Genomic DNA, 26,833 nt, shown 5'->3' on the forward strand with positions numbered 1-26,833 from the left:
ACCTACTCACCTCATCTTAGAATATGTACACAATAATTAAGAAAGAGACAATAAAAGATAAATAGGATTGTCATTAAATAAAACCAGATCGGTTCAGATGCACGGAACATGTGGTGGACGTCATTAAGGAGCTGGTGGAATTGCAAAGATCCTGCAGCTCACAGACTTGTTCTATGTAGCCTCTACCCCTTTACCCAAGTCTGATAAAGTATATCAAAAAAGGGAGGGCTTGGGACGCCTGGCTGGCTCAGTGGGTAGAGCATACAACTCTTGATCTCGGGGTTGTAGGTTCTAGGCCCATGTTGGGAGAAGGGATTACTTAAAAAATAAAATCTTAAAAAAAAAGGGGGGCGGGGGGTTAGCAGACTCCTGGAACATTCCTGCTAACTCACTCCTTCCCCCAGACTCCCAAGAGTCTTACCTGTTTGCTTTCTTATTTCACTCTAAAAATGACTATGTCTAAGAGTTTTTAAGACAATGTTTCTTTGACACTATATGGTGTTATATGGCACCAAGAAGATGTAGCAAGAAAATGTACAGAGATTCTGCTATACTTTATTCCATATCATGTTACAAGAAAACAACAGTGACAGCTGACAAACCATTACACCTTTCATAATACAGACAAATTACACTTGGTAACAAATATGCAACATATTTTTCCATTCTCCTTACTATGTTTCATTTTGGAGTATAATAGTTTTCTGAATGATGCTAACACATTTCTTAGGTACCGACCCTCTGCTAGAAAGTACACATCTCAGTGTATCATACAAAAAACCCCCCAAAAACCCCAAAAACAAAAAACAACAAAAAAAGAAAACAAGAAAAAGAAAAGAAAAGACAAATTTAAAAAATCCACTCCCAAGTAGAGAATGTAGATTTTGTATGTGCCTCTAAGAAATGCTGCTGTAGAAAGGGGAGTGAAAATAGGAGATTGCTTATTTTACTTGAGACTTTTGTTGTTGTTTTTGGTATATGAGAAAATTGCAAGGCAGTAACATATGTGGTTTCTTCTGCCTACAAGCCAGTAAGAGAGATAGAAGTTATGTGCAATTATGCAGCATATTCCTATGTATCGGGGGCAGAGAATAATCTATCCCAGTATGTACAGCCTAAACATCCTCTTATGTAACAAAGATTACAAAACCAGTAAGTACTATTCACAGATGAGTATCTTATATAGACACATAACCTAGGGTATTAATTACACTGGTTGTCATGTACACACTGAGGGAAAGATACCAAGACGTCTTGCTTTCTCTTCAAACCTAGAGGCTCCCCTGGAAACTTTTCTTACTACTCTTGGGAGGTAGAAATAGCTTTTCACCCATTTATCAGTGGATGGAAAGCCACCCCCGCCTTATGTCCCATGTTGTTTTCGTTTTTCCCTTGAGCACTGCAAAACATTTTTTTGTGTCTTATGTATCCTGCATCTTTAAGTCAACCAAACTGTTCCTTAAGAAAAGGGAAATGTCCCAAATTTTCTTTCAGAATACTGTGTGTGCACTGATGTTGCATTGATATCACCACCGTGCTAATGAGTTCCTAATATTCCAGCTGTATGAATTCAGGCTAGTCCTTCGTATAAAAATAATCTCACAAAACATTCCAGTGCTTCCTCAATAGAATAATAAATCTGCTAATGAACACATTCTGTAATGATTTTCACAGCTGCCCTCCGTGGGAGGGGGCGGAGAGAGAGGAGGTGGGAGGACAGGTTGCCAATAGGAGAGGAGAGGGGAGAGAGACGAACCAAACTTTGGATTTCCTGTACTGGTGACAAGAATAGGGAGCTACAAACCTCCTAAATGAGACCTTCTGAGACACAGCTGTGTAAAACACAGATTTCCTTCCACATTGAGTAGCATTATGTTTCCTTCCCCGAGAGAAGCTGCCTATGACAGGGACATAGATCTCTGAATGACGCCAACATTCCTAATCGAAGTCTCTTAATATTAAATATTTTCAAATGTTCAACTTAGAAAGCTTATTAAATAGCAAGATTTAATCATCAGCTGCTCTTGGTTTAAAGTTAGTAAAATACAAAAGTTATGCCTCTCCCCCAAATAAATAATTCAAAACCAATCACAGGCAAGGCTTTCTTGATTGCATGTAACATTTTCTCTCCGTATTTATGTTAAGGAATCTTAATTTAAGCACACATTAAAATACCGCTAAAGATTTCCAATGGGTTGGAATGTCCGAGAGAAGAATGGGAAAGACTTCTAGGTAGCAAACAGTAAACATTCTAGCCTTGGGTAACTTTTTCTCTCTTTAAAATCAATTAGTAAATAATTCTTTGCTTTGCACCTAGGAGCTTTCAATGAATTCTACTTCTGAATATGATGGATTGTGACATTGACATATTTATTCATGCCCCACTCCAGGGAAGGGTACCCTTCTAATGCTTAGAGAAGTTCTGGGTCCAATTTCCTAGGAATACTGGCTTTGAGTATAGAGAAGCTTTTCCCTCCTGTGACTCTCAGGGAATGCCGTTGTCGAACTGGCTCATAATTCCTAGTCTTGATCCTAAAAAAGTGCAATGCATTTCAAGTTCTCAGTCTCTCCTTTCTGACCAAGAGGAAAATGTAAAACAACATACGTGGAAAGTATTTCCATAGGAATTGGTGTTCTGAGGGGCTAGGTTTCATGCTTTAGATGAAGTTCCCTAACTGCCCCTTTGGCCTCAGTATTATTTGGGGTTGTGCAGCGAGGCCGGCCCCACTGGGAGAAGGCCTGCATCAGGCAGCTTGCCCTCCCCATCAAAGCACCGTGCGTGCCCAGTCCACTTTTCCCTCCTTGTCACAGACGCGCCTTCATCCTTTGAGGTCCCTTATTTTCTTAATAAGGGAAGCTGGGCCTTTCTTTTTCCCTTGCCATCTTGAAAGCAAGACTCCTGCACTGTTTCTACAACCTGCGTTCGGACAGTTTTTCCAGGACACCGGTTAAAGTTAAGGTCCCCAATGATGTCTTCCGATCAGCTTGGAATGTTTTAAAAAGTGTTAATTTAAAGGTGCTTTGGTGTAATTGAGCACATTTTTAACTCTGGATAACTTTGTGATTTGCTTTTTTAAATGTTAACTAGCCAAGATGGCTTTCGGGGCTCATCCAGCAGATACAATTCTTTTGAACCCAAGTTTTAAGCATTCTGTTCCTCATTCTTTTCTCCTCCATTTACAAATGCTCCTGAAGCATAACAGAGTGGATGGAAAATATAAGATGTTGACAAGACCCAGAAAACATGTAAAAGGTCACCTCAATTTCCAGAGGTTGAAAAGTAAGCAATTTATTCCTGTCTTTGTTCTTAATGCTTGATATTTGTTTCTTTACTTCCAACCTACTTGGAAAACAGTCATGCTATGTGGCTTGAAAATGCTAAGCAGATTCCGATATCCTATATACATGTGCAGTTATTTCCAAGAAAAAAACCACATTTGCAAATGTCCTCAAAAGGTAAGCGACAAGAGGGGCCCCACAGCCAGGGACCAAGTTGTCAAGTCAGCCTGAGAACAGGGGTTGGCTTTAGCTAAAAAATTTCCTTCCTAGTGGTTGCAAAATGTGCACTGCTCTCAAAGAAAACACACATTGTTTTATGCCACTATGTGGCTTTCAAGTACAGACATTACTGAAGAAGTGTGAACACCAAATGTGTTGTCTTAATGTATTTAAGACATGGCTGGTGAAAGCATAAAAACCTTTACAGAGACGCTGTGCTGCAGAGGGAAATCAAACAAAATCAAACACAAAAGACTGAAAAGAATACATGCCATGTATCAGTAAGCAAAGCTTAATCTTCACATAGTTCTTGGAAATCACAAGGTATCCAAATGCGTGCAAGGTTTTAAATAAATTGCAGAGAAAACAAGGTCTTGCCAGCTTCAATTTTCTTGTAAGTGAAATCCACCACAGGGAGGGGAAGGAAACTGATCCGTGATTCCCTTCGTATTATTGGCCACTTCATTATTGTTTTTTTTTTCTTCCCAGAATGATGACAACTTAATCCTGGAAGGAGGAAAAGAGAAAATTGCTATATGTAAAAAAAAAAAAAAACAAAAACAGAAAAAAAAAACAAAAAAAAACTTACATCATTCATTTTTTCTAAATTACACGAGACATCAAAATTGGTGAGGCCAAAAGTGAGTCTATCCATTTTCTCGGCAGCCACCCCGAGCACACGTATCAGAGGCAGAGTGGTCTCCTTCACCAGAACAGTTCTCACGATATGATAAACAAATGTTCTGACTCCATTTTCTCCCCTTAAAATAATTTAACTCCGTGCATTTAAATGGTCTAACCTCTTCTTGGATTATTTAGAGAAAAAGAAATTCAGCAAATTCCCTTCCCCACATCATTAGTAGTAATACTGGTCTTAATTAAGTGCCTGTAGCATCATACAGACCATTAAAAGGACATATCCTCGTGTTCATTTTTATGGACATGAAATAGAAAAATGGATCACATATATGCTTAAAAAAAAACCCCAGCTGTATATAATTCCTTGGTTGCCTATTATCAGACCTAGTTTCAGCAGAATGAAAATTGGCCAGCATGACCTGAATTGCCAGCTCCTTCCCAACATCCTGCATACGCTTGTGCATTTCCAGTGCCGCCTGCTTAAACTTGGTAACTACTTCCATGTGAGTGGTTCAAGAAGAAAGAATGTTCACTCTCTTCCTCTCCACATTTCTTTTTGGTCCTAAAGCATTTTTCACTGAGTCCCTAGGATGGGAAAGTAACGTCTTGCCAGGAAGGACGAAAAGAAACACTCCTACGATCAAGTCGCACAGCCCAGACTCCAGCTCCACTGAGTCCCAGAATCAACTCCTCATTTTCATTTAAAGCTCAAGGTCACTGAGGCCTGGTTAGGCCTGCTTGTCGCCATCTACAGTACTATACTGTCATCTTCCCAAGCAGAGAAGGAACCTTGGCCTTTCGCTGAGACACAGCTGTCCCATTGCTGGTCACACAGGGTGTCGTGCCAAGAACTTCACTGCCTGCGTGGTGCGACCTTGACCAAGAAAGCAGCAAGTTCCAGCCTTACTGTTAAGAACAGCATCCTCCCTACTCTTAACTCATTTCCTCTGCTTAATAGGATGATTTTTTGGAAGATTAACCTTTCATCCTTTCTTTTTTATTGAGGTGAAATTCATAGAACCTAAAATTAACCATTTTAAAGCATATTTTAGTGCCATTTAGTATATTCACAATATTATCCAAACATCCCCTCTGTCTAGTTCCAAAACATTTTTGTTACCCCCAGAGAAGACCGTATATCCTTGAAGCAGTCACTCCCTTTCTCCTCTCGCCACAGCCCCGGCAACTACCAATCTGCCTTCTGTCTCTATGTATTTATCTATTCTGGATATTTCATACAAACAGAATCACACAGTATGTGTGACCTGTTGTGTCTGACTTTTTTCACTTAGCATAATGTTCATTCATGTTGAGGTATCAGTACTTCAACCATATTCCACTGTATGGATATACCACGTTTTGTTTACCCATTCATGAGTTGATGTGTATCTGGATTGTTTTCACCTTTTTGCTATTACGAATAGTGCTGCTATGAACATTCATGTGCAAGTATTTAAATACCTGTTTTCAATTCTTTTGGGTAAATACCTAGGAGTGGAATTGTTGGGTCATATGGCAATTTTATGTCTGACTTTTGGAGAACTGGCAAACTATTTTCCACAATGGCTGCACCATTACTACGGTGATATACAAAGGTTCCAATTTCTCCACAACACCCTTGCCACTATTTGCTATTTTCTGGTTTTAATTTTTTTGATAGTTTTTTCTTTTGATTATAGACATCCTAGTGGGGTGAACTGGTATCTCATTGTGGGTTTGATTTGCATTTACCTAATGATTAGTTAGGTTGAGCGCCTTTTCAGGTGCTCGTTGGCCATCTGTATATCTTCTTTGGAGAACTACGCATTCTAAGTCCTTTGCCCGTTTTTAAATTGGGTTGTTGGTCTTTTTGTTGTTGAGTTGTAGGACTTCTCATATATTTTGGATATCAGTCCCTTGATTTGCAAATATTTACTCCCATTTTGTGGACTGTCGTTTCACTCTGTTGATAATATTCTTTGATGCACAAAAAAATTTAATTAGGGTGAAGTCCAATTTATTCATTTTTTTTCTTTTGTTGCTTATAGTTTTGGTGTCATATCTAAAAATCCATTGTCAAATTTAAGGTTATGAAGATTTACGTTTTCTTCTAAGAGTTTTATAGTTTTAATCCTTACATTTAGATCTTCAGTCCATTTTGAGTTAATTTTTGTATGTGGTATGAAACAGAGGTAACATTCCATTCTTAAGAGTTCTCTGTCCTCAGTGACTGAGACAAATGTAAACAAAAGCCCCAACCTTAAGTTTCTAGGAGAGATCTGGGAGTGGAGGGAGAAGCCTAGGTGGAAGCCCTTTGTTATCACTAAGTCCAAACTCCTCAGATAGCATCTCAAATACTTGGTGCTTGTGGCTCACTTGGCCAGCCCTCACTCCTGCCAGGCTGCCCAGATACGCCCTGCTCAAACCTCGACCACTCTCGCAAAAACAACTAGAGGAGACCAACCGCCTTAGCCCCCGTTCTTCCAGGGACATGAAGTAAATCCATCCTGTGCTCTACCTGTTGCTTCTGCGTAATCACGCATTCTGACTTCTGCACTGATGTCTTTCCTGAGGCCCGTGGCATGAAAGACAGACAGCACTCGCCCCCACCACATTTCAAACACACCTGTCCACAGGCATCTTCAGCTAGTCCCCAAGCCTGCTACCAAACTTGACAATTTTATTAAGCAGATGAAAAAAATGCTCTTTCTCTTCCATGTTCCTGAAACATGGGATTTCAGCTCCTCCAGGAAGCCTGCCCACCCTGGACAAGTGGGAGAGCTGTGGGTTTGTCCTGACATGTGCTCACCTAGGCATGGAGTTCCTATCACCACACAGAAATGACATACAGGTGACCCGTGAACAATATAGGGATTGGGGCACTGGCCCCTTGCACAGCTGAAAATTTGCATAGAACTTCTGACTCCCCCAAAACTTAACTACTAATTGCCTACCATTGACTGGAAGATTAACTGGTAGCATGAACAGCTGGTTAGTACATATTTCATATATGTATTCTGTACTGTATTCCTACAATACAGTCAGCTAGACCACAGAAAACGTTATTAAGAAAATCATAAGAGAAAATACATTTACAGTACTCTTCTTTATTTATCAAAAAAACCCAGCATGTAAGTACAGACGTGGGTCATTCAAACCCGTGTTGTTCAAGGGCCGACTGTAAGTCACTGCCTGGCTCACCTCCATTCTACCACTTTAATCCACAGAATGCAGACCTGCCCAGGCTGACCTCCTGAACGAGTGACTTCAAATGTCCCTCCCATGCAGGGACATTTCTTGTGAGGGAGCAAGTAAGGAGGTAGGTGGCATCATTATGTTCCTGATGAAGCTTGGTTTTCTTGACTATTGTGTCCCTAGAGCAGAGCCGAGCCCCTCTTCAGATACTCAGGAAACCACTGCTGAATGAATAAGAAGGGAGAAGGTGGAATCTGGAAATCTGGGAGTGGAGTATATTTTTAGAACTAGGGTTCCCTCATGGCACCTGGATGGAGGGCAAATGCTATGCCTGTGCTCTTGCTGAAAGAGCACAGCGCTGGGGACAGAGCCGGCCATCCACAGAGAGACCATCAGCCAAGAAAGGCAGGTAGAATTAGCACCTTCCTGTGGGCCAAGTTTTTTTTTTTTTTTTTTTTTTTTTTTTTAACCTCATGACATTCTATTTGAATGATGTGATCTTCAGGGTATCTGATTTGATGTAATAATAAATGATGTTGTCACCATAATCTGTGGCATGTTACTATCCTGTTGGGTTAATTTAAACATTTTTTTAGCCATTGATGGTGTTTGTCTTTGCCTTTGTCCTGATCCTTTAAGTGTCATGTCTAGAGTAGCATGTCCCTAACCCAAGGCATAAGCAGAATTGGATAATAAAGGATAATGCATAATAATAGTAATTGGATAATAAATGGTGAACACAGTGATTATGGATAAGTCCTTACTTAGGTTTGGGCTCAGACATTTAATGGAAGGAGCCAGGAATAAAAAAGAAGGGAGGTGCCAATGAGAGGTAGAGCCTCTTTCCCATCTATGTGAGATGACTCTATGGCCCAAATTGTGCCAGGTACCCTGCCTAACACTGTCTATCAGCAGCACGGGATGCCCCTTCTCCCTCCTTGGGCAGCAGCAGCCTTAGTTTCAATTTTCAAGGACTATATATAAGGTAGGTCAATTTACTGCTAGAAAAATTCTTTAAGATCTAAATGTAATCATATGTTTGATGTGTGGGGAGGTGGGCAGGAGGAGTGAGGGTACAACATTCCCAGGGAAGCAAAATATAATAGCAATATATATCCTTCCCTTCCATTTAACTGATTATTAAAATAGACCACATATACAATACAAATGAACAGTGAATATGACCATAAGCTCAAGTGCACCTCAACTCATAGGTATATGTATCATCAGATTAATGGATGCCATTTTTATTTTGCTTTCTGCTTTTACAGTGTTCCATCCCTAGAAATGAATGTTTTAAACAAGAAATTGGATTTTATTGATAAAATCCTTATTCAGAAATATCTACATAGAGCTTCTCAGCTATAAATATTAATTAATTGGATCGCTGGTACCCATAATGCAACTTTGTTCTGACCCATGTGCCCTCTGAACTAGATATTTTTTGGATTCAATTTTCTTAAAACCAACTGTCAGCATCATGTGATGGAGGAGATGAAAAATGAAAATGAGCAGTCCCGCTGTGCAGGTGGGTGACCTGTGGGAGAGAGTCTGCCTGGTAGGATTTTTACACGAACCATCAGACACAGACCAATTGATTAGATCATCTCATACCCGCCACCAACTAGGCTCAAGAGACTAATTAGAGAGAGTACTGCCTGCGCAGGCACCCCATTGACACCTAATTTGCTCAGCCAAAGCCTTTGGGGAAAATGTATTATCTCTGCAGCTGCACTTCATGCATTTCTGATTTGAGGCATAAGCAAGGAGTGCTTCATCACTCTTTTGAGCAAACTGAATGTAGAAGCCCTTAAGTGCTAAATGCAAGCAAACACACCCAAATTAAAAACGGGCCAGGCTCTTTCTAATTCCCTCTGTGCTCCCCATTAAATCTCTGTGTGTACATACACACACACACATAGCCCTACATACACACATGCAGTTTACACGCTGGCGGGACCATACAGCTGAGGACCCCAGCTCAGGGTGCTGCCAGTGCGATCAGATGGCCTTCTTTCACTAGCCTATTTACCCACTCTAAGGTTTTGTGTTTGTTTTATTGTTTTATTTTTTCCCCTGCTGCATTGCCTCTCTGCAAAGTATTCTTTTTTTTTTTTTTCCCCCCAACAGGAAGACTCTGGCCCATTTTTCTTCCCCTCTAAGCCTCACTGGAGAGAAGTGATTATTTTGGTTCCAAATTAAAACAACTGTAGGTTTTCCTTTCATCGTCTAAATTGTGAACAGGATATTCACCAGGATGTATGTGAGGCTGTAGGGTAATCCGCTCATTTCTGTTTGAGAGACTCTTTGTTAAGATGCCTAACAGAGAGGGAAGAATTATTAAAATCTGACAGAGAGAAAGCTGCCTCACAATAGCAAAGACAGTATACGAATTATAAAATAATGAAGTTATCTTCGAGAAAAACAATGGATAGCATTTGACCAAGTTTAGCTTTTATCTGTTTCCTATCTAAAATAAAACCAATTCCAATCTTCTTTTCAAATGTAGAATCCAAACCGCTGATAAATAAGGAGTCAGTTAAAGACAGATATGTAATTAATGACGTGCTTTAAAGAAAAGGGGGAATAAAAATTAAACATTCAGTCAATAAGGAAAAGTTAGGTTACCTTTGTGCCAAATCTAGTGGCTGTGGGGAAAGAATTTCCATCATGCTGGAATAAAAGAAAAACAAACAAACAAACAAAAAAAAACACCAGGACCTGCGATGGTGGTGTTCTAGAGTGGACTTACTGATTTTATGCCTTTCTAGTCACACATTAGATGGATTATTTTACCCACATGTTCGGTAAATTACAATTCTGCTTTGTAATTTTCACATTTATCCTATTCTTAAGAATTCAGTGAAAATATTTTTGGATCATTTTAGCTGTCCGCTTTTAAACCAGAATTCAAAATTGGCCTAAATAGGCAAAGTCAAAGGATTCCGGTGGCCATCAGAGTGAACAGCTTTCTCAAGGTATATGGAAAGTGGCTTGAGGAGAGATGTTTGAGAACAGTTAGAAAATCAGGGCCTTAACTAACACATACAACGGTCTATAGAATTTATTCTGGTTTTGTGGAGAACAAAGTCCAGAAAGCTTCCCCTCCCCAAGTACCATATTAATAAGATTTCACATGGAAAATATCCAGGAAAAAAACAAAAAAACAAAAAAACTACCCGGCAGTGCCATTTTGAGTTTGATATTGCTTAAAGTACTTAGAAAAACAATGAAATTAACCTTTGTATTTAATTCATCTTCAAGCAGCATTCACTACTTATAGAAAATTAACTCCAGAAATATGCTTGCTAAACCCTAAAGCAACTAAGCAAGTACAGATCTCTCAGAAGTAAAAATACGAATAAATACAAGTACAAACATATATGGCATACACACTCATTTGTTTATCTAGAACACATATACTCAGATTTTATACTGTAGATTTTATATAAATGTTGGACTCAAAATGATAAGTTTTAATCTTTATACTGATTTCAAAAAATCCGTTTTGTTAAAGTGAGTTATGTTATGATTTGGCTAGAAATATAGGTTTTCTTTCAGAACATCTGAAATCAGTGTTTTCCAGCTATTCTGACGTTACATTGAAGCTTCTTGAAGGAAGTAGAAAACTAGACAAACCTACTTCTGTAACTTATTTCTGACTTATGATAATCATGTTTCTTCCTCACCGCCCCCCCAGCTCCCCAGAAGAGAACACATCTTTGAGACCAGCAAGAGAATATTAATTAAAATGAATGCAGGGATAGACAGGCTTTGTTTTAAGCTTAACAGAAGGTCCATCATTCAAAATAGCTCGAATCCTTTAAGTTGAAAGCCGTTTGGTAACATCCATATGGATGCACAAAGCACTAATTGCAGTGACTTTGCACATTTTAAGCTTCATGCCAAAGTGAAGATTTTAATTAAAATTTTTTCGGCAAAGCTATAAGTCTAACATTTCAAAACAAAGCATTTCTCACACAAGGAAACAGACTTAACATATCATTTCAATCATCATCATTATCAGTGAACATTTCTTGAAATCCTCATTAAAGACCAGGCATTGTATGATATATAATTAGTGGTAATTGAAAAGAACACTGTATTTTCATGGTGTGACTGTTTATTAAATCAGATTTATGTAAAAGACTAGTCACATTTTAGACCCATGTGGATGGCAAGTCTGAGAGTATGTCCTGTCTCGGTGAAGGCCAAGAGAAGTGCAGAGAGACAAGGAAAGTACTGATCTAGGTCTTCTAAGAACATCCAAGACACAGGCCATTTTTTACATACACACACAGAGAATATGTACATAAAATCATATATATATAATCATATACGCATACACACATACATACACTGTGAGGTTTGAAATAGCTCACTGAAATAGTTTCAATGACACAGTTAAGAACAGCAAAGCCTTTACCAAATTGTGGCTTATTCTTTTCAAGGATTTTATATTTGAAGCTTTATTTGCTCAGCATACCTTTATAACTGACTGGCTGCCAACTGGGATCAGTTAATTAAACAGGATTCTGACTCTTTAACCTTCCTTATATATTACAGTCCTACTAAACTATATTTAAATAAACCAAATACAAAGCTATGTAACCTAGCAGTGTGTGAATTTTTTACAACTTAAAACGAACACACACAAATATCATAAAACCACTTCTAAGTATTTAGCAGTCAGAGAAACATGAGGGCTCATGTCTGACTTTAATTAAAAGATCTGAGAGGAGATCTGAGACTTCATTTTGGGTGGATTTTTTTTCTTTCAAATTAAAACTTGTCTAGTATTATCGTCCAAAATGTTGAAGCAGAAGAAGTTTCCATGCTAAGGGGTTTGAATTCAATATAATATCATCACCTACAATGTCATTCTGTCTCGTGAACCCTCATATTGCAGAAATCTGCAAAGCTAAAACACAAATTTCTGTAGTGGAAATGAGATTACAAATAGCTGGTACATAAGATGTCAGCATAAACCAGAAGACAGGTTGGTTCATGAGAGAGACTTAAATCTATTGTGGAAGTTTTGAGCCACCAAGTCATGAGGGCCATATGCAAGAGACATAAAGATAGCTGCGTGTGAGCTGAAGAGGTGTATAGTACTGTATGTGCTGTCTGTTTGCCTACGTGCTTCCTCTTGCCTTGGTATGGCCATATGCTCTGTCTTGGAATTAACTGTTTCTTGTTCACTTCTCCCAGACCTTAGCACATTTTGCTCTGTCATCCAAAATTCTATATCCTCAACCCCTTCATCAATCTTTTTTCACCTGCAAGCTATGCTAGTATTTTTATTAGTGTTTTTACTGCTTTCGTGAGTGCTATGTGCTCTAAACTGAATGTTTGTGTGCCCTCCAAATTCCTATGTTGAAACCTAATCCCCAGTGTGATGGTATTACCAGGTGGAGTCTTTGGGAGGTGACTAGATCACGAGGGTGGAACTCACATGAATGGGATTAGTGCCCTTACTAAAGAGACCCCCAGAGAGCTCTTTCACCCCTTCATCATGTAAAGACACAGAAAGAAGAGGAAGAGGGTCCTCATCAGACACGAATCTGCCAGTGCCTTGCTCTTAGACTTCCGGCCTCCAGAACTCTGAGAAATAGATTTCCGTTGTTTATAAAGCCACCATTCTGTGGTATTCTGTTACAGCGGCCTGAATAGACTGAAACATGGTTGCCAAGGTGACTACATTTTGAGCCATCTGCCTCTTACGCTCTTTTTTCCCCATAAGCCATAGAATTTTTACAGGGGTATTCTGCTGAACACAGGGAGGAAAATGGAAATCATATTCTAGCAGAAACATCTATTCTTGGCGTGGCCCATTCTGATACACAGAATGACACATTCCTTACCATGGCACATTTTTTCCCCAAGAAGGTCCAAAAAGGCCATACTGGGGTATGTGAACACTGGACAGCCAGCTCACCTCCCACCAACTCCTTCCCATGTAGCGGCCCCACCATGTGAAAGTGCCAATGAACAACTTTCCAACGAAGACCAAGGACAAATCACTAATTGCTAAGTCATGGAAACAATCTACCAGTAAAGTTACTGGATACCCATCTCCACAAAATTACAATTAAAGTATTTTGATACTGGTTATACTGCTATAGCAAGTTACTGTATCTTTTTTTAAAAAAGAATTTATTTTTAAATAATCTCTGCCCTAATGTGGGGCTTGAACTCACAACCCCAAGATCAAGCATTGCATGCTCTGCCGACTGAGCCAGCCAGGTGCCCCATAAGCTACTATATCTTAATAGCCAAGATGAGTTCTGAGAGAGAGAATTATGGAACATATGTCCTGAAAAGTAAATACTAGCATTTTGTGCTCAGGTAGCATTTTCTCTCATTCAAAGTATATTTCCACCTATTTGCTCATTAAATGAAAGTGCCTAACAAAAACAGGACCACGATGGTAAGAAAAAAACAGATTTTAAAAAATGGAGGGTTTTTTTTTTGTTTTTTTGTTTTTTAAGTTCTACTCCTTGAGTCACTGGTTCAATGTCTTCCAGCATAGGGGCAGCAGGAGGTCTGTTCCAGGTTTAAATACCCAGTAGAGGAACCACAACCTCTCTAGGAGCTAGGGGGACCAACTGTCCCAGTTTGCCAGGACTGAGGGGGGTTTCAGGATGGACAACTCTCAGTTTTAAAACTGGGGCAAATCAGAATGAGTTGGTCACCCTCACAGAGACAACAGGGTTGACAAGTTGGTACTTCCAACTTTGTTATAACAACAGAGCCAGTGAGCTTGGCACTTTACTACACGAACTAAGACATGCTGACGCTCCAGTCTCAAAATGCGTGTCACCAGGTGTTGCAAATGCTAAACCCTGAGAGTGGTAAAGATTTGTTGAAAAGAGGATGGGATTGGAACCTGCCCTCCTCTCAGCCGCCGAGGGATTTTTCACCTCTCCCTGACTCTGCGTTTTAGACCTTCCTCTGTAAGATTTTTTTTTAATAGAAGCCTTGGTCGATCCCATTCTGCTCTAATGAGGTGGTTAAATTCAAGACCATTGGCTTATTCTTCACCCCAATTCTCAGCTGCACTTTCAGTAAATCCATCTATTCAAATTCACACATGCCCGTGTGGGGTGGCACAGAGGAGGTGGCTATAGGGCTGCCACTCTCACAGGACGAGAAGCGCAAGTGTCGCCTGACTCTCTGCTGCACGGGACACCCCTTCCCTGCCCTCATGTCGATCACCATGCACCAGAAAGATGCTTTAGGTACTCAGTAAATAGTCTGGTCACGTGTGTCTTTATATTTGCTTATGCATTTATACGGAAAAGGAAAAACAAATGTGTGCTAACTCCTAGCTTTACTGCTCTGCTGTCTTTTCTAACTCAAACATGATTTACTGTTTTTGATTAGCACATGACCTCAGACAGACTTTCAAATTGCAGCGTTTGGAGATCTGAAATACTGTCAAATCTTTTAAAGAGCAACTGCAATAAATTAGAAAACAGCATCACTACGCTCCTGCCTTGATTCACTGTGGTGGCACGTCATGGACGAGGAGGTTCGGCTCATTAAAAATGTGAAGGCTGTAATGTCTGATGAATAAGACACTCACATCAACACAATTGGTTTCCTCCTGGTATAAAACAATGAAAGTGCCAACAGCTCAGTGGTTTAGCAGCAGAGCAAAGAACAGCGCCTGCAGGCTGGGGTCAATCTCTCCCTTCCACTGGCAGCAGAGCTGGAGAATGCAGTGACATGAGCCAGCACACACCAGGCTCATGGGATTAAGCGATGCTTCGAGCTTTTTTAGGGTCCACTTGCCGCAGACTGAAACAAAAGCACCAATAGAGTTAAGGGAGTTGAGCTCTTATTGTGGGAGGCAATGTAATACCTTTCTGCCTTGCCCCCAAACCAGAATCCCACACACAATGTGGTTAAGTCAGGAATGTGACATCTTCTCTTCCACACCTGTGAGCCGGAGCACATCCCAGAAAGATCTTATTTCCTCTTCACACAAACGCTAAAGAACAAAGTCATGCCTTGTCTGGGTTATGCTGTTTGTTTTCCAGTCTGCTGGCATTAAAATTGTACCCTAAGCACCTATCACGTCTCATGATGCTCTGCTAAGTCCTTTCAAAAGTTCTGACTTTGAACACTGGGGGCCATTTGGAAGGAAAAAACAAAACAAAACAAAACCAGATATAGTGACTTAGTTGCTTCGTGTTATCATGGGGGGAAATCACTCCAGTTCCATTTTAAACATAGTAATTAAATCGAATGTACATTGTAGGAAGTATACAAATGTGGGGAAAAAACAAACCCAGCCTCATCAGCTTCAATAAGCTGTTTTGGTTTTGTTCCTTTTGCAATTCTTCCATTCGGCGGCTCTGCGTGAGATGTCATACACAATGAGCTGGGGCCTGAGATGCTAAAACGGAAAAGCTCTTTTGTTTTCTAATTACTGACCTCCCGAGTTTTAGTGCTAGAGTTTATATAAGCAATTATATAGCACCAGAGTTCTCATAATCAATTATTGAGTACCTTGGTCCAAGCAGGATGTAAAACTGCTCATGCGTGGATTAACAGTCAAGTTAAATCTTGTCTCTCTCAGTACTTTCGTATTTTTTAAAAAAGATTATTTGAGAAAGAGAGAGCAAGAGCACATGGGGGGAGGGGGAGAGAGAAAGGGGGGGGGAGAGAGAGAGAGAGAGTCTGGAGCAGATTTCAAGCTGAGCTCAGAGCCTGATGTGGGGCTCAATCTCATGACCCTGAGATCAGGATCTGAGCTGAAACCAAGAGTCGGATGCTTAACGGACTGTGCCACCCCGGCGACCCACTCGGTACTTAGGAAAAATTCTAATGGGTTGATTTTAGGCACAAGGTAGAGGGCAATTACTAGGAATAAAGGTGTGAAATGAAGCAAAGAAATAATTTAGAGAGACTAGAAAACAATTAATAGCAACAAGAATTTTTCTGTTAAAAAAAGTATGTAATCATGGTCACTGGAGGGCTATCCTTTTCTTTTCTTTTTTTAAAAGATTTTATTTATTTATCTGACAGTGAGAAAGACAGCCAGTGAGAGAGAGAACACAGCAGGGGGACCAGGAGAGGAAGAAGCAGGCTCCCAGCAGAGGAGCCCGATGCGGGGCTCAATCCCAGGACCCCAGGATCACACCCTGGGCCCAAGGCAGACGCTTAATGACTGAACCACCCAGGTGTCCCTGGAGGGCTATCTTTCTAAGCACTACACATATATCACAGTAATCCTCCCCCCCTTTTTTTGAGAGAGAGAGAGAGAGGTGGGGGAGGGGCAGAGAGAGAATCTTAAACTAGCTCCATGACCACCATGGCACCCTCACAACCCTGAGATCATGACCTGAGCCGAAATCAAGAGTCAGACGCTCAACCAACTGAGCCACCCAGGTGCCCCATGGACTGTGATAATTCTTAAAACTTTTGAGTCACTGCCAAACTTGAGAACCAGATGAACACCAAGAATTCTCTCCAGAAAACTACATCTCTATAACTACATGGAGGTTTTTTCATTACGGTCTAAGTTGGTTCCATTAATAGGTCCAGGGACCCCAGGTCAAGGACCTCATGATTAGAGTGTCAGAATATTGAACCATCAAGGAGCATTTCCACCATCTAGCCATAATTTTAGAGTATATTGCAGAGGAAATACCTTCTGTGAAAGTTAAATACTTGAAGGTAATTTCTTTTGAGCAAGTGGCACAGTCTAGGGAGACTTCTGTTAAGGGGGAAAGGCTTACATAATTTCTTACACCTTCCCTTGATGATAAAAATACAACCAACCAAACACAAACAAAACAAACTAAAACATCTCATTCAGTCTATGTGTCCTGTTTCCTTCAAGAAAGATGGAACCTGGACCGTTCTACCTGATGAAGGCAACTGCCAGCAAGAAAAGCATAAATGGGAGCCGTGGATCCCTACACAGGGAGCTAAATAGGGAGTTAAACAGATGATCTTCGGAGTATGAGGAGCTGAGTCAAAGACTCTCTTCCCCACATATAATCCTTCACTCTTCCGTCCCTTTTCTTCTCTACTAAAGTCATTATCAGTGATGCACCAAAATTAGTGCAGGATAACAGATAAATGGAAACTAACTCCGTTGTACCCATTAATACTAATTATACTCAATGCCATTGATTATCACTTTGTTTCAAATGCTATATTTATCATTTTAGCATTGTGAAAATAAAAATTATTGAGAGCCTCTCACAGCTTTGCCAGTGTGAACTCTGATTTTTCCTTTTAAGGTAAAAAGTAATATCAGCTAAGAATCTGCAATTGTTCCTAATATGGCCACCTATGTTTTCCCTCTCAGAGGGGGTTGCAGACAACTGGCCTGAGATGCTAGAGAGGATTTATTGTGCCTCTGGTCCCCACCTGCAAAAGGCAGGCATTTTATACTTTACGGTTAAGAGAGCTGAAGCTGTTAGAGAAATACTTCATATTCCTATTCTCTGGACAAAGTTTGTTTCCCTTACCAATAATAGTGTTTGTTCTTATCATCAGAAGACCAACTCATGGTCTTCTGTTTCTGCTCCTCACCAACTGATCTGGCTTCTGTGGTCTTACCCTGGTTCTGTCATTTCAGAGTGTGACGTCTTGGAACTTGGTCTGGAAGCTCGGCATACTGATGACTCTTGCTCACTTTCATCTTCTTGATTAAACTCTCTCTCCACTTGTACCCTGCTCATCCTAGGCACGTGAATTACTTGTTCCTTCCTTGCTAGGAGACAAGGAAGGCTTATGGTTTATGGTGTCTCTCTGTGACCTGGCATGGTAGCACTGAAAGCCCAAACACTGCAAATCCTCAGGACCCAGTTAAGGAAGGAAAAGGAAAATGTGGAGTCAGGGATGACTCTTATTCCACTCGGCACAAGGTTGCCATGGCAACCACACCTAACTGTCCCTCTACCTTGCTCATCCCGCGGATCTGCTTGCTGGTTTGGGTGTCCAAGGGCATTTGCACAGAACCACTTCAGGGGCGCCTGGGTGGCTCAGTCGTCAAGCGTCTGCCTTTGGCTCGGGGCGTGATCCCAGAGCCCTGCGATCGAGCCCCCCATCAGGCTCCTCTGCTGGGAGCCTTCTTCCTCTCCCACTCCCCCTGCCTGTGTTCCCTCTCTCGCTGGCTGTCTCTCTCTCTGCCAAACAAATAAATACAATCTTTAAGAAAGAAAAAAAAAAGAACCACTTCTGTTCCGTGATCCACATAATTTTACTTTTATAAAACTTAATTGTATACCATTTCTTTCCCTGAGTAGTAATAAAGAAGGGACTATGAGTTTCAAAATCAAATATATACATTTTTATGTACGTTTTTGATACAGTTTTGCACCTGATCAGGTGCAGCAAGGCCATTCCTCATTTCCCCTCCTTGAAGCTTTGCATTTCCTTGTCCTTTATTCTCCCTCCCCTCAACACATTCCTACACACACCATTTGAATGTCAATTCAAATATTCCTAAGAGAAATTCTAAACATAAAGAGATGGGATCCGAAGCATCTTGCAAACTCAGAGCCCTTCTACAACTAAGGTGAAGCAGAGCAAATGTAAGGAAAAATCAGGCTTGGCATAATGAAATCTAAACTTTTTTCATTTGATATGTCTTTCTCTTAAATAATAGGGAGGTTCACTTCCCTGACTTTTAAGCAACAAGAAAACAGGATGTTCTTTAGAGGTTCTGAGGGAATAGAGGGATAGAAAACCTTGCTATGACTGTTTTAGTGGCTTGTGAAGCCTGGCAGCCATGGTGTATGGTGCCGACCCTGGGTCGGTAGGTGATCTCTACAATAAAGAAGCGCGAGGAGCTGGACAAAGGCCAAAAGCAAGAACACAATGCCAACAGTGAGACCAGACAGCAGAAGCATTACCAGGAGCTGAGCACAAAGGTGGAGTCAAGAGGCTCTGAAACCATCTGCATGGGGCAGGCATACCACATCTGATGATGAGCAGAGGGGGCTGAGGGGGAGTTCGCTCAGGCTGCAGTTTGCAACCCTCTTCAGACCCAGAGGCACAGGGCTTGATCTCTAGTCGCACATGAGACCCAGTGCATTTCACTCTGTCACCACCTCTTCCCTCACTTTCTTTCCTTATTGAAGTCCTTGACCTGTGTTCCTTTCCATGCCTGACACACGAGGCTCTCATATTTTTTTGTCCTCACACTTGTTTTCCTCCCTTGGAAATCTTTCTTGAATATTTCTGGGATCAAAGGAAATAACAGGAATGACTTTTCACCCTTCCCAAGAATGGCTTTACCTTATCTCTAATGTTTGCTAACATTTCTGTGGCTGTCACTAGTATGTTAATCACTACTTTCCAGCCCTCTGTCTCTGTACCCTCAGTGGAATGCTCTCCCTATCTCCCCTGGAAGTTAGGCATGGCCACTCAGCCTGCTCAGACCAATGAAATGTGCACATCCACATGGCTACTTCAAGGGCCGGTATTCATCCTGTCACGTCTCTTCTCCCTGCCAAGGTGACTGAGGTAGGACATGTGGAGATGTAGCCTCTGTTAGCCTGTGTCTCTTAGCAGAGCCCCCAGGGACTCATACTGGACATACAGTGTGAGCAAGAAATAAACGTGTTATGGTAAGCCATAGCAAAACCTAACCCATTCCGAAAGATACACGCCTATCGGGTCTAGTTTGGGTCATAAGTCCTCAGACAAAAACTGCAACGTATCAACTCTTCAAAACAATCCTAGTGAGGTGGTTGGTTTCATCATTCTTTATTCCAATAAGGAAAATGAAGGGTGGAGAATACACATAATTTACTTAAGGACTCACGACTAATAGGTGCCAAAGTTGGAACTTGTACCCAGATTTTACTACTCCAAGTCCCATACTCTTTCTACTTTATCGTGATGGCAGTTAGCTCTTAAATGATAGGGATGGGAAAGAAGGTTCACTTCTGAAAAGCAACAGAACAAAATTTGAGAAGGTAATGAGAAAAATACAACAAGCCATATAAGAAAATGCATGCTTTTATGTTAAAAAATGAATAATAGTACTGGGAACATCTGCCAAGACTTAGACTGTTTTATTTTTGCTTGTGTTTCTTCTTTCTGGTAAGAGAAAAGTTTCCGGGTATCCGGTGAAAAAAATTGGGATTCTCATATGAATATCATTCTCAGGCTGGGTAAATTGAAGTTAATATAATTTGAATCTAAGTAAAATTCAAGCAATAGTATTTTCTGAAATCACAAGCATGAGAGATCATGTATGTCAAAAAGGATCTGGAAAGATACATACCAACTGTTAACGGTGGCTACCCCTGAGAAGAGATCAAGATTTTCTGCGGGGTGGCAACTTTAAAGTTCTAGTAGCTATGGTAATGTGTTATTTGTATACTTTTCAATGAGAATGTATTTATTAACTGTGTAATTAACACACCCACACAAAATGTGCTGTATAACTGCTGACCCCATAACTGTAGTTTGGAGAGATGCTCATATTTGGTAATTGCAATGAAAAACTAGACCTGTTTGGCATTTGGCTTAGTTGATCAGCACTGTTTAAAAGCTTTGCTAAATATCCTTATGTTTAAGAGAAAATTGTTGAGGAAAAAAAAAAAGGAAGAAGTAAAATATGTTTCATGCTGAACACTGTATATCCAAATTGAATTACTTAGTGATTTTTTTTCTTTTGGTAATGATATCTATTCAAGGCATTAGTGATGGCCTGAAATGACTAAGGAAAAGAGAGATAAGATATCTAAACAGAAATAATCATAAACGTCAAATATTACTCAACTTCTTCAGCTACAAAGACATAAAACACATGTATGAAAAAAGAAAATCAAATAACTCCATACTTTAATGCACTTTGGTCATCACTAAATGAAAGATGAGCCCTTTAAATTTAACATACTCTTATTATATCCTTTTGTTTCCAGAAAGGAAACTAGGTTTCAATCTCTAATCTCTAAAGTGATCAACAATTACACAACACAGGGGTGCCTGGGTGGCTCAGTTGTCAAGCATCTGCCTTTGGCTCAGGGCATAATCCCGGGGTCCTGGGATCGAGTCCCATGTCAGGCTCCTCTGCTGGGAGCCTGCTTCTTCCTCTCCCACTCCCCCTGCTTGTGTTCCCTCTCTCTCTGTCTTTCTCTCTGTCAAATAAATAAATAAAATCTTAAAAAAAAAACAATTACAACAACATAATGATATTCTATTATTCCACAGTCATACCTTATTTTGAGATATGATACAATGCTGAAAATAAGGCAACGGAATTACGTCTTCATCCAACAACTAGTTTCTCTATAACCATGTTCTATGATGAGCACCAAGACTGAAGATTTGGATTTAGAAATTTTTATTTAAAACTTTAACTAGAGATTATGAATTTCTTACTCTAAACATGATAGTGGTATGTTTCCTATGTCTGTCTGTCTATCTATCTATCTATCTATCTATCTATCTATCTATCTATCTACCTACCTACCTACCTAATCTGTATCTTACCTAAATATCCACACATACACCTTGGTCCCGAGCTTCTAGCTCCTAGCTGGTGAACTGAGAATCCAGGGGGAAGAAATTGACAACTGCATACAACTCTAGGGAATTCCACTAACATTGAGGACTCTGGGTCTGGATATTACTTTCAGTTGCTTAGTTTGAGAGGAGATAAACACTAGTCTCTACTACTTCTGCTCAATTCCATCAAGAATTGCTTAGCAATTCCATTTTGTTATACTGTTCACCACCAGTAATAAAGAGTATGAGTTTAAATAAATGAGAAACATTTAAGTGACAATCCTGGAACATTACTGTCTTCACAAATATGTTTGGAAGAAGTTGCTGACTATCTGTCTTAAGAGATTTCCACGTATTCCCTGTGACATTTGTCCTCACTAAAGTTTAGGTTTACTTTTTTATTTTTATTTTTTAAAAGAATTATTTATTTATTTTAGGGAAAGAGAGAGAGATAGAGAGCGAGCGCACGATTGGGCACAGGGGGAGAGGGAGAATCTCTAGCAGACTCCCTGCTGAGTAGAGAGCCCGATGCGGGGCTGGATCTCACGACCCTGAGATCATGACCTGAGCCAAGATCCAGAGTCAGATATTGAACTGACTGAGCTACCCACGTGCCCCTAAAGTTTGGGTTTAAAACCAACATTGAAGTAGCTGTTACTGATTCTCATGTATCTTAACTGCAATATGAAAAACAGAGGGATGTCTTAATTGGGGCGTATGGCAAAGAGCTTACCAGAGGAATGCTTAACAGTATTTAAGTATATTTTCAAATAAAAATAGGGTAAGTTATTACAAGAACGAAGAGTAATTATTATGTTTAAAAGAATTAGAAAGTTTTAAAGAGATGTGATGACAAAGACATAATTATGTACTGTTTTAAATAAATTAACTGATCTCTGTCAATGCTTTATTTAATCCTGGACCTATTCTCATGCTTTAATTGAGCTAATATTTCACCGTTAGCCTGTTTTTGAAGGTATTTCCTCCTGCAGATCTATTGTACTTCTGTTATTTTCAGGGGTGTTAAATCTTCAGTAATGTAAAATTTCATGTGCATATTGTTCCCTTAAAGGGTGAACTAACCCTCAAAGAAAATGTTTTAATTAGCACAGATTCTGTGGGGTCAGTAATAAGTCCAGAACTCTTGATATCTAAATTCAGGCTCTCTGTCTCAGAATTTAAAGAAAAAACAAACTATAAACAACCACCTTCGGATTCACGTGATTGCTGAAAGAAAGACTATGGTCAAGTGTGTCTCTCTGGTGAAGAACATCAGTCCATCCATATAAGTATTTCTTCCCAAAGAGAAAGATTCACTCAAAAGCAGCTTTCCAGACTTTACCATAAACTTGGAAGACAGAGCTTTTATATACAATGTACAATTAATGGACAATTAACAGCCATCCGGCCTACCTGAGAGCCTTCTATTCCAAAGTAAAGGCAGCCCCTTCTTCCAAAGGAACCCTATAAAAATGTGGAGGAACTGGAATCCTCACACATTGCTGGTGGGGATGTAAAATAAAGCAGCCACTTTCATGTTCAGAGCAACATTATTCCTCACAGCCAAGAAGTGGAAACAACCCAAATGTCTGTCAACTGAAGACTGGATAAATAAAACGTGGTATAAGAAAAGAATGGAGGATTACTCTGAAAACAAAAAAGAAAAGAAAGAAAGAAACAGATACTGATGCAGGAGGCAACATGGATGAACCCTGAAAAGGTAATGCTAAGTGAAAGAAGCCAGGCACAAAAGACCGCATATTGTATGATTCCAGTGATAGGAAATGTCTAGAATTTCAAATTCACAGAAACGGAAAGCAGATTAGTGGTTGTCTAGGGCTATGGGGGAGGTAGGGATATGGGAATGAGGAGTGACAGCTAATGGCTACAAGATTTCTTTTTAGGGTGATGAAAATGTTCTGGAATTAAGACTGTGGTGATGTTTGCACAACTCTGCGAATCTACTAAAAACCACTGAGCTGTACGCTTTAAATGGGTGAACTTTATGGTATGTAAGATATATCTCAATAAAGTTGTAAAATAGAAGAATTCTGTGCTCTCTTCAGGTACAAAGTCTAAAACGATAACTTTGGAAGTAATTTGCCCATTTTGTAATGATGAAGGTGATGATGATGAAGACAGTGATATATTGGTGGCTGCACAGAAGTGATATATTAGACTTTCCATTGTACTAATACTAATGGAAAGTGATTATATTTAGTGAGTGAGATTATGGAGTATGTTCTCTTTATATTATGTACTTATATTGTTTTTAAATCCGTCTATTGAACATATATTATTTCTGTAATCAGAAAAAAAGTTAACTATCAGAGTTTTTAAGAAAAGTTCTATTTTTTGAGGTCCATTGGCATGAAAAATACCATACCGATCAAACTACCAATGACATTTTTCAAAGAACTGGAACAAACAGCCCTTAAATTTATGTGGAACCAGAAAAGGCCCCGAATCGCCAAGGAAATGTTGAAAAGGAAAAACAAAGCTGGGGGCATCACGTTGCCTGATTTCAAGCTCTATTACAAAGCTGTGATCACCAAGACAGCATGGTACTGGCACAAAAACAGACACATAGACCAATGGAACAGAATAGAGACCCAGAAATGGACCCTCAGCTCTATGGACAACTAATCGTTGACAAAGCAGGAAAAAACATCAAATGGAAAAAAGATAGTCTCTTCAATAAATGGTGCTGGGAAAACTGGACAGCTACATGCAAAAGAATGAAACTTGACCAATCTCTCACACCATACACAAAGATAAACTCCAAATGGATGAAAGGCCTTGATGTGAGACAGGAATCTGTCAAAATCATAGAGGAGAACATAGGCAGCAACCTCTTCGACATCGGCCACAGCAACTTTTTTCACAACACATCTCCAAAAGCAAGAGAAACAAAAGAAAAAATGAACTTGTGGGACTTCATCAAGATAAAAAGCTTCTGCACAGCCAAGGAAACAGTCAAAAAAACTAAGAGGCAGCCCACAGAATGGGAGAAGATATTTGCAAATGACGCTACAGATAAAAGACTGGTATCCAAGATCTATAAAGAACTTCTCAAACTCAATACACTAGAAACAAATAATCAAATCAAAAAATCGGCAGAAGATATTAACAGACACTTTTCCAATGAAGACATACAAATGGCTAACAGACACATGAAAAAATGTTCAAAATCATTAGCCATCAGGGAAATTCAAATCAAAACCACACTGAGATACCACCTCACACCAATCAGAATGGCAAAAGTTGACAAGGCAAGAAACAACAAATGTTGGAGAGGATGTGGAGAAAGGGGAACCCTCTTACACTGTTGGTGGGAATGCAAATTGGTACAGCCACTTTGGAAAACAGTGTGGAGGTCCTTCAAAAAGTTAAAAATAGAGCTACCCTATGATCCAGCAATTGCACTACTGGGTATTTACCCCAAAGATACAGACATAGTGAAGAGAAGGACTATATGTACCCCAATGTTCATAGCAGCATTGTCCACGATAGCTAAATTGTGGAAGGAGCCGAGATGTCCTTCAATAGATGACTGGATAAAGAAGATGTGGTCCATATATACAATGGAATATTATTCAGCCATCAGAAAGAACGATCACCCAACATTTGCAGCAACATGGACGGGACTGGAGGAGATTATGCTAAGTGAAATAAGTCAAGCAGAGAAAGACAATTATCATATGGTTTCACTCATTTATGGAACATAAGAAATAGCAGGGAGATCGGTAGGAGAAGGAAGGGAAGAATGAAGGGGGGGTAAACAGAAGGGGGAAATGAACCACGAGAGACTATGGACTCTGGGAAACAAACTGAGGGCTTCAGAAGGGAGGGGGTGGGGGATTGGGATAGGCCGGTGATGGGTATTAAGGAGGGCATGTATTGCATGGAGTACTGGTTGTTATATGCAAACAATGAATCATGGAACATTACATCAAAAACTAAGGATGTACTGTATGGTGACTAACATAACATAATAAAAAAATTTAAAAAAATAAATTAAAAAAAAGAAAAGTTCTAAACTAGAAAAAAAAGTTAAGTATTAGAGTTTTTAAGAAAAGTTTTAAACTACAAGGTCTGGGGAAGGAGATCAAGAAGGGCAATTGATGGGGAAGATGGCTTAACTGAGCTGGGCTTTATAGGGTGGGATAGAGAAAGGGCAAGGCAAGGGCAACGGCTTTCTAAATAGTTTTCTGATTTCTAACATCATTGCTTACTTTCTCTGGATTCTGAGGGTGGAGATGTTCTGTCTTATTTACCACTGAGTTCCTAGGGTCTACAATGGCATCTAGAATATAGGAGGCGCTCAATAAATGTTAATTGAATCCAAGAACAAATATTTGTTGCTAGAATCCTTTTCCTAAACTACAGATGACAAACGGGGCTACCATGTGCAATATATACTGTGCCTTTATACAAATTAGAAAAAGCTGTTCTCTTCTAGCTCCTCTCTAGAACTTGTGTCTGGGGAGAGTCACTCATGAGCTCACCCATGACCTGCTCCAACCCTGCTGCCTGCCTGGCCAACCTCCTTTCCAATGGCCCCACCCACAACTGCAAACAGGATAAAATCCTTATGCCTGGGGTGGGCAATCGAAACTCTTCTCAATATGACCCTAACTTTCCTTTCCCATCATAACTATTTCCCACACCCACTATTTTGTGCTTAAGCCATAGTAATCCTATGCTTCCTTGTGTTGGCTCCCACTACTGCCTTCACCCCAACAATTCGGTGCTTCTAAGCCAAACACCTACCATTTAATAAAGCTGAGCCTTCCACATTCTGACACTGCTCTCCATGACTGTCCAGAACCTACCCTCTGGTCCTTGCATGCTCCCCTTCTGACTCTCCTTTCATCTGACTCTTGACTCCTTCCTCAACTAAAGTTCTATTCCTATTCCTGGGATTTAGATCAGGTTTTTAGCATGAGGTAGGCACACCAGCTTTTGACTCTCAGCTTTCTCTTTCCTTGGTCTGGATTTGGTCTCCTCTAGACAATTTCCGTGATCCCTCTGG

At 40.1% G+C, this 26,833-nt stretch overlaps 1 protein-coding gene across 7 annotated transcripts in view; it reads right to left on the minus strand.

Moving 5' to 3' along the window:
- CDK14 (cyclin dependent kinase 14) overlaps window positions 1–26,833 on the minus strand; it is a 924,301-nt gene that overhangs the window by 241,952 nt on the left and 655,516 nt on the right. For 4 of the 7 annotated variants that reach the window (XM_087861097.1, XM_087861096.1, XM_045793297.2 and 1 more), the window contains one exon: window positions 536–4,005. The exons of 2 other annotated variants lie outside the window; for them this stretch is intronic. The gene's annotated coding sequence lies outside the window, so the exon portion shown is untranslated. Of the gene's footprint in view, window positions 1–535; window positions 4,006–14,899; window positions 15,115–26,833 lie in introns of those variants that run through there. One more of the 7 variants, XR_015724024.1, reaches the window with a different exon arrangement.

The sequence above is a fragment of the Ursus americanus genome, chromosome 3, assembly GCF_024610735.1.
Source record: "Ursus americanus isolate L20-20 chromosome 3, mUrsAme1.1.p, whole genome shotgun sequence".
Lineage (NCBI taxonomy): Eukaryota > Metazoa > Chordata > Mammalia > Carnivora > Ursidae > Ursus > Ursus americanus.